This window comes from Schistocerca serialis, chromosome 2, assembly GCF_023864345.2.
Source record: "Schistocerca serialis cubense isolate TAMUIC-IGC-003099 chromosome 2, iqSchSeri2.2, whole genome shotgun sequence".
Lineage (NCBI taxonomy): Eukaryota > Metazoa > Arthropoda > Insecta > Orthoptera > Acrididae > Schistocerca > Schistocerca serialis.
This window is the reverse complement of record NC_064639.1, coordinates 530,503,779-530,519,506: the sequence shown is the minus strand read 5'-3', so window position 1 is coordinate 530,519,506 and position 15,728 is coordinate 530,503,779. Positions and strand designations below refer to the sequence as shown.

The 15,728-nt window shown below is 32.3% G+C and overlaps 1 protein-coding gene across 7 annotated transcripts in view; it reads left to right on the top strand.

Annotated features, from left to right (window-relative positions):
* Positions 1–15,728, top strand: part of LOC126457502 (clavesin-2-like) — a 266,825-nt gene that overhangs the window by 74,186 nt on the left and 176,911 nt on the right. The window lies entirely within an intron of this gene.

The following is a 15,728-nucleotide window of genomic DNA, read 5'->3' as shown; positions in this document are numbered from 1 at the left end:
TTTTAGAGCTACTGCCAGCAAGAGGAAAGGCCACTCCTGACATGGAGAACAGACGCCTCATGCAGCTGCTCCATAGTATAAACCGAAAGATATTGTTAAACTTTTAGAATATAAAAAATAGATAAAACATGTAAAAATTTTGATTATGAAAATACTATTACATTAGAAAAGGTAAACAACTCCAATTTCGAGGTTTTGAAAGGAAATGAAAAACCAACTTTGTTACAATGAATGAGATCTTTATTGTTTAATTTTCAAATCTAGAAAAGATAAAACCAGAACAGTTTCAGAAATGAGATACTCAACATGTTTTACCATCAATTCGAGAACATATAATTATGGAAGATGTAAAAGAAAAGTATAAATAACAAATAACTCCATTAAAAAATTTACACAAAGTCAAAGATGAAAATATAGAAGATTTCAGAGAAGTGATTTATGATGCAATTGTAATAGGAAAGAAAAGGAGTAGAAAAGTAATACATTATTATAACATGACACTCCTAAATTAAGTGATCAAAATTTTAGAGCTACTTTTGTTATTTTAAAATTTGTTGTTGTTGTGGTCTTCAGTCCTGAGACTGGTTTGATGCAGCTCTCCATGCTGCTCTATGCTGTGCAAGCTTCTTCATCTTCCAGTACCTACTGCAACCTACATCCTTCTGAATCTGCTTAGTGTATTCATCTCTTGGTCTCCCTCTACGATTTTTACCCTCCATGCTGCCCTCCAATGCTAAATTTGTGATCCCTTGATGCCTCAAAACATGTCCTACCAACCGATCCCTTCTTCTAGTCAAGTTGTGCCACAAACTTCTCTTCTCCCCAACTTCTCCCCAATCCTATTCAATACCTCCTCATTAGTTACGTGATCTACCCACCTTATCTTCAGCATTCTTCTGTAGCACCACATTTCGAAAGCTTCTATTCTCTTCTTGTCCAAACTAGTTATTGTCCATGTTTCACTTCCATACATGGCTACACTCCATACAAATACTTTCAGAAACGACTTCCTGACACTTAAATCTATACTCGATGTTAACAAATTTCTCTTCTTCAGAAACGATTTTCTTGCCATTGCCACTCTACATTTTATATCCTCTCTACTTCGACCATCATCAGTTATTTTACTCCCTAAATAGCAAAACTCCTTTACTACTTTAAGTGTCTCATTTCCTAATCTAATTCCCTCAGCATCACCCGATTTAATTTGACTACATTCCATTATCCTCGTTTTGCTTTTGTTGATGTTCATCTTTATCCTCCTTTCAAGACACTGTCCATTCCGTACAACTGCTCTTCCAAGTCCTTTGCTGTCTCTGACAGAATTACAATGTCATCGGCGAACCTCAAAGTTTTTACTTCTTCTCCATGAATTTTAATACCTACTCCGAATTTTTCTTTTGTTTCCTTTACTGCTGGCTCAATATACAGATTGAATAACATTGGGGAGAGGCTACAACCCTGTCTCACTCCTTTCCCAAACACTGCTTCCCTTTCATGTCCCTCAACTCTTATAACTGCCATCTGATTTCTGTACAAATTGTAAAAAGCCTTTCGCTCCATGTTTTTATACCTGCCCCCTTCAGAATTTGAAAGAGAGTATTCCAGTTAACATTGTCAAAAGCTTTCTCTAAGTCTACAAATGCTAGAAACGTAGGTTTGCCTTTTCTTAATCTTTCTTCTAAGATAAGTCGTAACATTAGTATTGGCTCACGTGTTCCAACATTTCTACGGAATCCAAACTGATCTTCCCCGAGGTCCGCTTATAACAGTTTTTCCATTCGTCTGTAAAGAATTCGCGTTAGTATTTTGCAGCTGTGACTTATTAAATTGATAGTTCGGTAATTTTCACATCTGTCAACACCTGCTTTCTTTGGTATTGGAATTATTATACTCTTCTTGAAGTCTGAGGGTATTTCGCCTGTCTCATACATCTTATTCACCAGATGGTAGAGTTTTGTCATGACTGGCTCTCCCAAGGCCATCAGTAGTTCTAATGGAATGTTGTCTACTCCCAGGGCCTTGTTTCGATTCAGGTCTTTCAGGGCTCTGTCAAACTCTTCACGCAGTATCATAGGTCCCATTTCGTCTTCATCTACATCCTCTTCCATTTCCATAATATTGTCCTCAAGTACATCGCCCTTGTATAAACCCTATATATACTCCTTCCACCTTTCTGCCTTCCCTTCTTTGCTTAGAACTGGGTTGCCATCTGAGCTCTTGATATTCCTACAAGTGGTTCTCTTCTCTCCAAAGGTATCTTTAATTTTCCTGTAGGCAGTATCTATCTTACCCCTAGTGAGACAAGCCTCTACATCCTTACATTTGTCCTCTAGCCATCCCTCTTAGCCATTTTGCACTTCCTGGCGATCTCATTTTTGAGACGTTTGTATTCCTTTTTGCCTGCTTCATTTACTGCATTTTTATATTTTGTCCTTTCATCAATTAAATTCAATATTTCTTCTGTTACCCAAGGATTTCTATTAGCCCTCGCCTTTTTACCTACTTGATCGTCTGCTGTCTTCACTACTTCATCTCTCAGAGCTACCCATTCTTCTTCTACTGTATTTCTTTCCCCCATTCCTGTCAATTGTTCCCTTATGCTCTCCCTGAAACTCTCTGCAACCTCTGGTTCTTTCAGTTTATCCAGGTCCCATCTCCTTTGATTCCCACCTTTTTGCAGTTTCTTCAGTTTCAATCTGCAGTTCATAACCAATAGATTGTGGTCAGAATCCACATCTGCCCCTGGAAATGTCTTACAATTTAAAACCTGGTTCCTAAATCTCTGTCTTACCATTATATAATCTATCTGATACCTTTTAGTATCTCCAGGATTCTTCCAGGTATACAACCTTCTTTTATGATTCTTGAACCAAGTGTTAGCTATGATTAAGTTATGCTCTGTGCAAAATTCTACCAGGCGGCTTCCTCTTTCATTTCTTCCTCCCAATCCATATTCACCTACTATGTTTCCTTCTCTCCCTTTTCCTACTGACGAATTCCAGTCACCCATGACTATTAAATTTTCGTCTCCCTTCACTACCTGAATAATTTCTTTTATCTCGTCATACATTTCATCTATTTCTTCATCATCTGCAGAGCTAGTTGGCATATAAACTTGTACTACTGTAGTAGGCATGGGCTTTGTGTCTATCTTGGCCACAATAATGCGTTCACTAAGCTGTTTGTAGTAGCTAACCCACACTCCTATTTTTTTATTCATTATTAAAGCTACTCCTGCATTACCCCTATTTGATTTTGTATTTATAACCCTGTAATCACCTGACCAAAAGTCTTGTTCCTCCTGCCACCGAACTTCACTAATTCCCACTATATCTAACTTTAACCTATCCATTTCCCTTTTTAAATTTTCTAACCTACCTGCCCAATTAAGGGATCTGACATTCCACGCTCCGATCTGTAGAACGCCAGTTTTCTTTCTCCTGATAACGACGTCCTCTTGAGTAGTCCCCGCCCGGAGATCCGAATGGGGGACTATTTTACCTCCGGAATATTTTACCAAAGAGGACGGCATCATCATTTAATCACACAGTAAAGCTGCATTTTAAAATTTCGCGACTTTAATTATAAATGTTACGTTTTTCGACCAGAATTAAAAGGCACAAAATCAAACAGATATTATCAGAAACATACATGTAAATTGTGAAGAATTTTTAATAACTAATTATGTACCATATTCAGTAAATTTATATAATCGAATGAAAGAAACTATATGAATTGTTTGCTACCAAAATTATTTCAATACTTTGGATGGATGTTCACCAGAACAACTGTGTGAAGATGTAAATAAAGTAATGAATGTTTCTTAGAATATAAAACTAAATTTAGATGTACATTTTTGATAAGAAAATATTAAATGACAATCAAGAAGATTTTGATATGCATCTAATAAACGAAATTTATTAAAATCATATGATTATCACAACTCAACTTAAAACCCTCAATGATTTTGAATATCAAAATCAACTCTGTCTACTTTAATGAAACAAAAATCATAATGAAAGTTATATTCAATACAAAACATGTTTATATGTAGAATTTATTTATTAACAATTTAAAAAATTATATTACCTTTATTTCCCAACTATTGTGTGAATTATTACTTTATTACCTTACTTATTTAAAACTTTTTCAACAAAGTAAACATCAAGAAGATTGGTTTTCAGTAGCTTTTTTTCATAAATATTTCGTTTTATTTGCTCATGGTTTAAATCTTTCAATTTGTATGTGGTTGGATTTGAATTAATAGCATCTTCAATTTAGAAAATTTCTGTTGAAAATTTTCCTTTATGTTTACTTATACTTAAAAGCCAATTTTATATTTAGGTTCAGTATCTAGCAAATTTTTTACATAAACCATTTCCGATAAGTATATTTCAGTTTCTTTATTTACATTTTTCTGTTGTATTTCTACAGTTGAATGTTTTGCATACTGATATTCATCAATTAATTTAGAAACTAAGTCAACCCATATATACTTTCCTTGAAGGGAAACACGTTGTTTCTGTCAATATCCTGTTAAATCGTAAAAAAAACTTTTAATTCACTAATAATTATTAATGTTTTCATTAATTCTTGAAATTCCTCATTATAAAATCCTTTGCCATTATCTGTTTGCAACCTTTTTGTTTTCTCGACTCGAATATTTTTTTAAAGAATATAGTACAATTTTACCTCTTTTATCTTTAACTGGAATATCTCAAGCAAATGTCCAAAAAATAGGTATAACATTTAATAAATATTTATAACATCTATTTTATTTCGAAATGCCTTTCAGTTACCTGAATCCATTTTAACTAAATGAGACTACCACAAATCATTAATTCCAAAATTAATTACATTTTTTCTCTTAAATTTATTTACAATGGTTTGTTTAAATCATTAACATTTTGTTCACATATATTTAGACTTTCACCTACAATATTTTCTTACAAATTTAGTCTTTTTAGTTTCACAAATTGAACAAATCCCCTCAATTCTTTGTTTTCCATTCTGATTGTTAATTTATGAAGATTAAGTCATTTAGGAAATCTTTCTGCACTTCAGACAGTAAATGTGATTATCATTCTTCATTTGTTTTCATAAAAAATAATTGAAGTATTTCACCAAATACAATTATCTTTACTTTAACTGTAACAGATTTGACAGAAATTTAACATTTAAAAATTAGAAAATTTGATTGGCTAACTATTTTTTTCCTCGAATTTCAGGAGTTATTTTATAAAGTTTGTCAACAATACTCATTGAAATATCAAAATCGCCAAATGTTAATACTCTGTATATGTTTTCACCAACAACAAGAACATTTTTCAGAATAAAATAATATTCATTGAAATCGTGGAATTTTTTTACCACTGGTCATAAAAGTGAATTCTATAATTTGTTTATCATGTACTTTATAATGAAGTTTTTGAAATCATTTGAAGTACGGAGATAAATTTGTGTTTCTTGAAATAATCTGACAAAATTTTCTCAATATCGTTCTTGTAATAACGATTTTGAAAATAGATAACATATATAATGTTGTTTTGCTTGTAAAAGCATTGTATCCAAGTATCGTTTACTAACTGAATCCAAATCATCAAGTGGAACATTGATATGAACTATTCTTTTACTTTTAAAATTAAAATAAAATTAAGCTACTTTAAAAATGTTGTGAGATTTTTTTCTGAATTTGTTTAGTTACTTTTAACAATTTTCAAGTCTACTGATGATTGAATGTAATTGAAATCAATGCATTAATAATTTTTGGATCAAATGATAGAAATTTTTTAATTTTACTAAATTGTTATTGAGCTTATTTCCAAAAATGTCCATTCAGTAAATTTAAATTATTTTTAAACGTATAATTAATTTGTAATCGTTTAAAACAAATAAATACAAATGTCCACTAATTAATTCATCGCAATTTTGTAATTTCTCGCTATTGTGGGAGAAAATATTTTTACCCAGATAGTTAGCTAAATGTTTAGGTATATTTCCACCATATGAATGAGATACATATTTTTATATCTTTATCTTTATGATAATATCAAGTGAGTTCAAACATCATAAGAAGTATCTAAATTTATTATTCCAAATTCTAAAAGTTTTGGTTAATTAGGTAATGCATCTGTCATAAAAACGCCATGAAAATGATGAATTTTAAATTATGTAAGTAACTTTTCAGAGTCAAAAATAGAAAAAGGATTACTAAAATCTGTGATTATTCCCTTGAAACATTTTTACTCCTTTTCCTTACTTTTCCATTTATAAATAATGCCTGTTTTGTTCTTTATCACCTTTTTTCTCATTTATAACTGCATTGGCAATAGCTGCAGTTCCATCAACAAGTAAACCAATTGTTGACAAATAAAGTGATGCAGCTAATAATATTGGTAAAAAACCATCTTCATGTTTTGTTTCTGTTTTGTTCGATAGATATTCAACAATGTTTTTCACAGCAGGATTAGTTAATGAAAGAAGTAATCTGCCACCTTTTTTTCTCTTTCTTATTTGAACATCTGTTAAAAATTATTCAGTAACACATAATTGTTCATTATTGAGTTTAAGTTTAGTTGATTTTGCTTTAGTTATGCCACTAGCTAACAGAGTACAATCAATCCAAATGTGTTAATTTATGGACCACAACAATTATAACTGAATAAATGTATTTCATATGGTAATTTGTTAATCAAGGTATCCACCAATCCTTTCCCGTGTTTTTCACTTTTCCAAAAAGTATGTGCTGTATTACTAAAAATCTAATTAAATAAGGAATTCCTTTTCGATCATTAATAATGAAATCACTAAATTTATTTGTTGACATTTTAATTATTCCAACTTTTTCATTGTGATAATTTTTATTTCCAGGTAATTCTTCACCATGAATTAGTGTTAATCTGTCAATTATTTCACAAGTGTTATGCATCCAGATATATTCAACCAGTTTTTCTGAATATTTTTGTAATAAAGCTTTACCATGTTTCTCATATAAATCACCGTTCACCATTTGAATAAAATAAAATTCTTGCATGATTTTGTAATTCAAGAGGATCATATTCTGTTCCTAAATCATCCATAGTTACTTGTTTCCTAATTAAAAGTTGCATTAATCCATCTCTTGATTCATATTCTTTTCCACCAGTTTTTAATTTATCACCATTGAATTCTCCTGGTAATTTTCCAACAAATTCAAATTGTTCAGCAGGTCTAAACCCAAAAACATTATCTTTACTATGATTAACAAATTCTAACATTGATTAACTTATATTTAATTATTGACAATTTTTTCTTTTATTTTCTTTCTTTCTCATAATACCCTAAGAAACTATTTGTTTTTTATTCACTTAAAGTACTGTCGAACTGTGGACTTTCATATTGTCTAATTGTTGAATAATACTAATTTCTCGTAAATAATGTGGATTATAAGGAACCATTTGTTTTCCAGCTTCTCTATCGTCTTCAATTGCTTTTAAAACTTTTTCGCCATATCTTTCAATCTCTTGGCTAATTTTTCCTGTTCTATCGATAGCTGGTTGATATTTGTTTTCAAATTATTCTGTTCTTGGTTTACTTTTTTATTTCGTTTGGCTTTTTATACAATTTTGGATCGTATTTTGCGAACATTTATTAAGAATAAAAATGTATAATCATTTTTATTTTATGTTCTACATTTGTGTTCAACGTTTTTACGTTTAACATTTATGTTCATGTTTAATGTTTGTGTTAAACATTTATATTTAATGTTTCCATTCAATGTTTAAAAAATTCTTAATGTCTTCTCTTTATTTACCTTCATTAAGTTTCTTGTCCTATCTGCCATAATAAATTGATCTTCTGTCAGCATTTACCATAATTTCTTTGAATTCAGTAAACCTTAAATCACCACCAACAATTTCAATTGTAATTTGTATCATCTTGCCTAAAAGTGTTTAAAAATAAATTTTGATGTTCTTTATTGCAATTATTGCTCGTACTGTACGTTCTGTTGTATGTTTTGTGAAGCATTTGGCTGTTGGTTAATTGATTAATAATTCTTTGTTTGTGAAAAAACGATTTACTGTTCAAGTAAGAGAAACTTTCAGAAGTATTTCACTAGTTGGTTTTTATTCAAACTTTTTTAACTCCAAATGTTACATCGAAAAATAATGAACTTTACTGTTATGAAGAAATAATAGAAATTCCTGTTGGTCAATATAGTCTGAAAAATTTGGAAAAATTTATTCATTTGAAAAATCCAAATATCCTTATTAAAGAAGATAAAATAGTAAATAGAATTGTCATTGAAAGTGACAAAAAATTATTTGTGGATAATAATGTTCTGATGGTCACATTTCAGGATTTAATAATCAAATTATTGAATGTAATAAGAAAAACAGTTGCTGAAGATGTTCCTGTACTCATTCCATTTGAATTAATAAACGTAAATTTTTATTTGGCTGATGGAATGTTTGCTAAACAGAATGATCATTTTCATATAGAAACTAATATTTTTGCTTTCTTTAAAACTAATTCCCAATTTGGTGGTCCAATAATTTATGAACTAAATCATCCTACAAAAATTCCAATTTTTGATACTATTCAAAATTTAGAAATAACTATAACTGATGAAGATGATAATTTAATTGATTTTAATTGTTCTTATGTAATAGTTGTTTTAGAAATGAATTAATGTTTTTTCCTTAGTAAACCATAAACCAAATAAAAAGTTATCAGTTTTATCTAATCCCTAACAAGGAAATAGAAATTACTATTAATATTGGTGGCAGTTAGATTCATCCAAATTTTTGATATCTTTACCTGATTTTTCATGTTAGTCACACAGATGGAACTGATTTTCCTGCATATGTTTTAAGTTAAATATTAAACTAAATGTGTTTTAAAATTGTTTGATGTCATTACTATTAAAAGAGGAAATAATATTTATCCAGAATCGGACTTCCATTTATTTCTTCTTCGTATCTTATTTGATATACTTCTTCCCTTTCAAATGAATTAAATGTGGAAAGATATATTCTTAGCAATGGAAAAATAAAAACTAAACAAAATGAAGTTCTTTATCCATTAGAATTGTTTGACTTTTTAAAAGAAATTATGAGGAAATATATATATTAAGGTGATTACACTGTAATTATTACCTGTACTTCGAGAAAAGATCAAGAAGATTCAATTCTTTGTTGGACTACAGAAAATAATATTTCTCTACTTCCAAAAGAAGTTAAAACTGTTGTAAAAAGTATGGAAATTCGTGATCCTGTTGTTAAGTATCTGTCAGAATATTCACTAAAATTAGAACAAGAAAGATTTAAAAATCCAAGAATTCCAATTTCTTTCATCGAAATTCAAACATTTTAATTTGGTTTACAGAGAAAAAGGAATTTTGAACTACATATTATGAATTATTATAATTCTGCTGAATTGTTAAGTCTCACTTTATTTGTGTTGTTTTCCAAATTAATAGAAAAAAGAATCAATTACATGATTCTTCTTTATTGAATTATGTTACATTACTAAATATATATTTAAAAAATAGAAAAAATTAAGTTTTTCCTCAAGATTATGGAATCGTGAGCCACCAAATAACTTCTTAAAAGCTTATGGTTCTTTTGGAGTTTTTAAAAGAATGACATTAGTTAAACAATGATGTAAATGCTAGTCCAGGGCTTCCCAACCTGTGGTCCGCGGACCCCTTAGGGGTCCGCTGGCTCTTTCTAGGGGGTCCGTGGCCACCTTTTACCAAATTGTGTTAAATAATGAGTAAAATTATTGGATAAAAAAGTGAAAATCAAATTCATAACTACTTCTTTTCATGTGAAAAACATGTGTCCTTTTACTTCAGTTTGTATCCCCAAGCAGCCTTTTCTGTTCCTAATTGAGAATGCATACACAGTTTAGTGCCGTAGAATGCGGCTTCTCTGATCGACTGTTTAATAACAATACGGGAGCCGTTTGTGCCCCGGCTCACAGCGCTAGGTGCCCTGAAACCTTTTACGCACGCGCTGAGCGAGCTTTGTCGACCAATCACAGCGCTTGCTGTCACGTATGTGGCTCCAGGCATCATTAAATGTTAAACTTGCTTTGTCACTGCACTACCTATTTCATAAATCGTTTTTTGCCCAGTTTATTACTTATAACATGGATCGGTGGCTGAAGTCAGGATCATCGAAGAATGGTGCAGTTTCTCCATCGCCTTCACAACAAGGGAAGTTTCCAGTTGAAATGAATGAGGAGGGAGGACGACCAAAGGAAGACTTTACATACATTTGAACATTTCTCTTCGAATTTCTCGAAAAACCACACACTCACACACACACACACACACACACACACACACACACACATACACACACACGACTGTAACGAAATATGCATGCTCCTTATACAACAGTAGCCAAATAGTGGAAGTGAACAGACCATAAGCGGCAGCTTGTCAACAGCGAACAGTTTGGACGTGACGTTGATTGCTCTTGGAGGAAGACGGCTCCATCGTGTGAAATTTCAATTACCAAGTAATTTTAATAAGGCTATAGTGTGTTGAACAAAGGGAGTAAATCCACTAGTAAGTGTCTGGATAAAGTGGGAATTCAAATTGGATCGTTAATTTCAAGTTGTTTTCATTCATCTCTAAACCAAAGACTATTTATACTTCTGGGGGAAGGGGAGGGGGGGGGGGGGAAGGTCATTGGGAACATGGCACTTGAATTAAATTTCAGTTCCAATGGGTTTCGCTCTGAAATTTAAAGTTACTGTGCTCTTGACTGACTTGGGGTCCACCGTGGATTTTCGACTGAAGAAGGGGTCTGCCAGCTGAAAAGGTTGGGAAGCCCTGTGCTAGTCCATTCAATTTTATTCAAAATTATGCAATTTATGTAATTAATATCATTAAAGGAGTGAATGTTTTAACAACTAAAAAACAACAATGAAATTACGTGCAGTCTTTAATGAAAATATCGCAAATGATACAATTGCAGATGTTATTATGTATGGTAGAAAGAATTTAACTTATGAAACAACACAGAATTCTTACTGGAAAATTTTAATTAAATAAATGAATGAAAAATTAGAAATGCTTCCATTTTCTTATGAAATATTTTCTGAGAAGTAGTGAAAATAGAAACTGGAAACTTTACTTTCTCAAAAATGAAACATTTTAAATTTGTATTCTTTAAATTTTTTTTGGATACAAATAAAAATGATCATGAATGGTAGGACTGGAAATCCGTTAAATGAGCTTAACAATTATAGTAATAGTTGATCAGAAATATTCACTAAGTTATCAGTACTTAAAAAAATACATGTTATGTTATTTCAAATGCTGAAATTTTAACAACTAAATTTGGTGATAAAGTTTAATTACTTTTAGATGAAAAATATAAAATTACTTTCACATATTGATATATTAAATTCTTTACAAATTATGATGGTAAGTTAGGAGAAATTGTAAATTTATATTTTATTTATTGCGGTAAAATAACAAACAAAGATCGACCTATTCATGTTATTAAATTGAACAAATTTTTAAAATTATTGTATTTTTTTAGTTAAATTAAAAATTCCTTTCTTATAATTCTCTAAGTTTTTACATAACTTAACTTAATTGATCATTTTGTGTTCATTGTATTTATGTAAAATTTGGTTGGGGAGTACTGTGAAATTAGATTCTTGGTTTGGAACCTGGAATTTTTACTCCAAAATGCTCTTTGGTCCAGAATCAGCAAGGATATACTATTGCTGAAACTACGTATTTTCCTGATACATGCTTATAAATATGAAAAACATCAAATACAGCCTGTTAGTTTCTAAGGTGGTGGTCCCTACTGGCGCTAATCTCTGGTGAGAGAATGAAAGCAGTGTCACAAAGTTAAAGCGTTTTTAACTTTTGTGCCATGGTGTTTTTCCCTTCATCTCATATATTCACAAAACTTGTCTTGTAATTCGAGTAACTGATAACAGACTGTACCGTACTCGCCACATTCGTTTCGAGATGGATACAGCTCGTTTACATGCATCTTATAATAGCCACCCCCACACTACATCACTCATCTCCAAGCACAGAGGCGTTGTGGTTTCCGTCCCATTCTTGGAAGTTAAAATATAACCTGCTTCATGTATAGAATAGATTCTAACGTAACTAACCTAATGTAACCTCTTCAGTCCCATCAGAAACTAACAAATGAGATGGGACACCCTGTGACCAAGCTATTGGCCAATGTTACTCTGTGACCTCTGGCTACAGCCTCTGACAACTATTGTCGAGCCACTCTGATTGCCAGATGAGGGTGTTCTACCAACCTGTACACAATCTTCACGTTCCACTGCTTACATCAAAAGGGAATGAACAAAATTTCTGAAACCTCGCTATTGAATCCCTGTCTCTGTATATCTATATTATGCTTTGATGCGTCTTTAGTCAAAATTTAGTATTGTTGTCCTGATAGTGTTTTAGACAGTTTTTGTTACTGTGATTGGTTATTCTATACATTGCAGGAATAAGTTTGCAAATGTTCCACTAGAGTGCGCTAGGGATGGTAACATGTCACCATCTAGCGAGAGTTTCACGAATGATAACGAAAAATTGTGCTAAATATGCCTCCTGCGCGAAGTATGCCCTGATGTACTTTAATTTCCTTGCTTGCTGAATGCGGGTAAGATGCGTTAATAGCAAGTTCCTTTTTGTGCGTTATTATGAGTTTAGTGAGTTTTACTTTCTTGCGAATAAAAGCAGCATAATACAAAATCGAAAATAACACATTATGTATTCATTGTATAAGTTAGGATGAAAGTGAATGCGAATAAAGAACAAAAACAATGTGAATCCAGGCAAGAGTATATATGCAATTTTAATAGGGCAATGTACAATGCAGGTGAGTGGTTGTGCGCACTATATCACTTAAATGCATATTTTGGTTATAAACAAGTGTAAATAATATATGCTGTACATGTTTTTACATTTCCATGGCCGTTTCTCAGGTTGCTCATGTCAGCCTATCACGGCACGTCAGTGACAATGGAAACATCACTGTTTTGTGACATGATCTCATAAACACCACGGTTTGAGCGCACAAAACACTAAACATCTGATGCTTAGAAATAAAAATACCAAAACCATTAAGCATGCAACGAGGCTAACGTACATCACATTAAAGATCTCTCCAAAAGACGTCTTTTAGTATGATTTGTTGTGGTAAACTGTCAGGAAATGTGATGTTGGGAGATAAATAAGCTACCTATAAATTTTATATTGGAAATAGCTCCAGATGTTATTTAGTACTTGATTATCAAATCGAAAGAAGATTACAGTATGTAAACGTTTGGTTAGAGTGTGTTTTACTCCCTGTTCCCCCTCCTGAAATCTTGGTTGTGATGACAGATTGATCTATAACATAGCTTGAGGTCTAGATTAGTTCCGATTTATAAATGTTGCAGTCTGCCTCAGTAATGAAACCACAAGCCCCACCTGGCCATGGTATACCTACAAGATTCAAAATGTATACCAGATGAAGCACCAAGAAAGGCTACAACATAATGACTTTGCTTTTTGGCATGCGTGGAAATAGATAATATGTGACAGGGGAATATTCTTTGGATGGACAAGGCACATTGTACTCTATACTGTGCCATGAACGCAGAGAACTGTAGCATATTGCGTTCTATTCCGCCATATGTTGCGTAACAATATCTACTGCATCATCCATATGCAGTTTGAAGATGTGTGGCCTTCGAGATACCACAACCCATATCCATGTGTCTTCTGGTCGTGGGGATGCCTGAAATATTGTGTATGCAAGGCATATATCCAGAATCTTTCTGATCTGAAGGATAACATACAACGATATTGAACTCTGATTACACCAGATATACTGGGAGCAACTATCGAGCATGTTATGTTATAAATGCAGCATGTGCTAGAACCATTGTTATATTGTTTGATATCCTTTTCCTGCACCTACCCAACGTTTTGACTGCTTACAGCGCCATAGCTCCACCTAGTGGTAGAAAGTGTAATTATTATTTTTGCAGAATATCCCATGAACGCACAACTGATGAACACACCTACAACGTTTCAGCATCCTGCGATGTATCAGTCTGCACTGCAACAGTCAGAATACTATAATAATAACCACACAGTATAAACGAATTACAGCACCCTAAATGTAAAACTGTGTTACAACAACGTTAATAACCCTGGACCAACATCTATTTAAATGACAATACAGTAGAAACACTGTGGTACGTATAATCCCAATACATATTAATTTTTAAAACGAACCGTACATTTTTTCTCGCAGTTCAGCTACAGTTTAGTGAAAGTTAACCACTTTATTATCATTTTAACAACAAAAGAAATTTTTAGCATTAGTATTAATTTAAGATTGAACTGATATATACAAATGGACAATAACTTTCAGTTTATTGAGTATGCAAGATTAAAACTAAGACAAAGAACCATTGTAACACATTATGACGATGAAAACAATCCCATTATCGATAAACAATGTCAAATTTACTGAAATAATAAAGACATTACAGATTTTTCTGCAGTCTGCCACAGCCTAATGGTTTCTTACTATGGATTTCTTGTTCACCATTGATAATAATAGTTCTTTCAAAAATTCTCGTCTTTTTATCTTAGGGCTTTCATTCCTATATTATAGAGAATCGTTGGATTTGTAGAACACTGGTTCACTATATACCTGAGTCATATGGGCAGCAGTTTGATAATCAACATACAGTGTATGTGTGACACAGTTGTGTGAAAGAGTCTGTGAACTGGTTTCTTTATAGTTTCACCCACTTCTCTGCTGTGATGTGTTGTGGACAAAACCAAAACTTTATATTTTTATTTGGTGAGTATGAGAATGTCAAAACAATGATGGCCATACTCAAAGAAGGAAGCACCTCGAGCCCCCTTGGAAGTAAAATATGGTGGTAATTCTCGTTTGTTATACCAAACGGTACCTACCATTATGATTTTAATTCTGGAGTATTTGGTGCAATGGTGTTGATGAAGACCAATTATGGACTGTTAAGTTTCTGTTGGTACCACAAATGGGTTTGCTCAAGGTCCTTACATAGTATGATGTTTTGTTTTTCTTTGATAAGGTGGTTTCAGTTTACCAGCATATGGTGCTACATTTAGCAGATAATATATTTTTAAATCATTCAGAATTACAACCTTTATTTTTTAAATTTATAAGATTTACTTCTCTTGCTAGCTATGAATAGGCATTAATTCTGACTCCCAGCAGGTGCTCATCAATATTAAAGAACACAAAGGCTGTATGAAAGATTTTTTACTATCAAAAATTTTTTGTCAATATCACCCACTTTCATCAGAGATGATTTAGTTATCTATTGGAAATGTATCCTGTGTATGTCTGTCGTCTTTTGTGTCTTGAGATGCAGGGCATTTGCAGTCAACTGTGTTATGTGTTCCAGCAGGATGTATGTCTGTGGCACAAAGCCTGAATCCTGCTATGTTGATGTGAGAGTCAAATGGTCTCATTTCTCTAATCATTTGCTTGACGGTATTGTTAGGTAGAACTGGGGTGAGCTAGTGTTCTGTTCTGCTCATCACATTAGTACAGTATCAGCAGCATAGTGCTAAGTTCAAACCTCAAACCCTGCTGGCTTGTACTTCTACTTCTGTCAAGGCCATCACTCTCATCACATTGCTCAGTGAGGTGAGTATTGATAATAGTCAGTTTTTAAAAGTACTATCGATA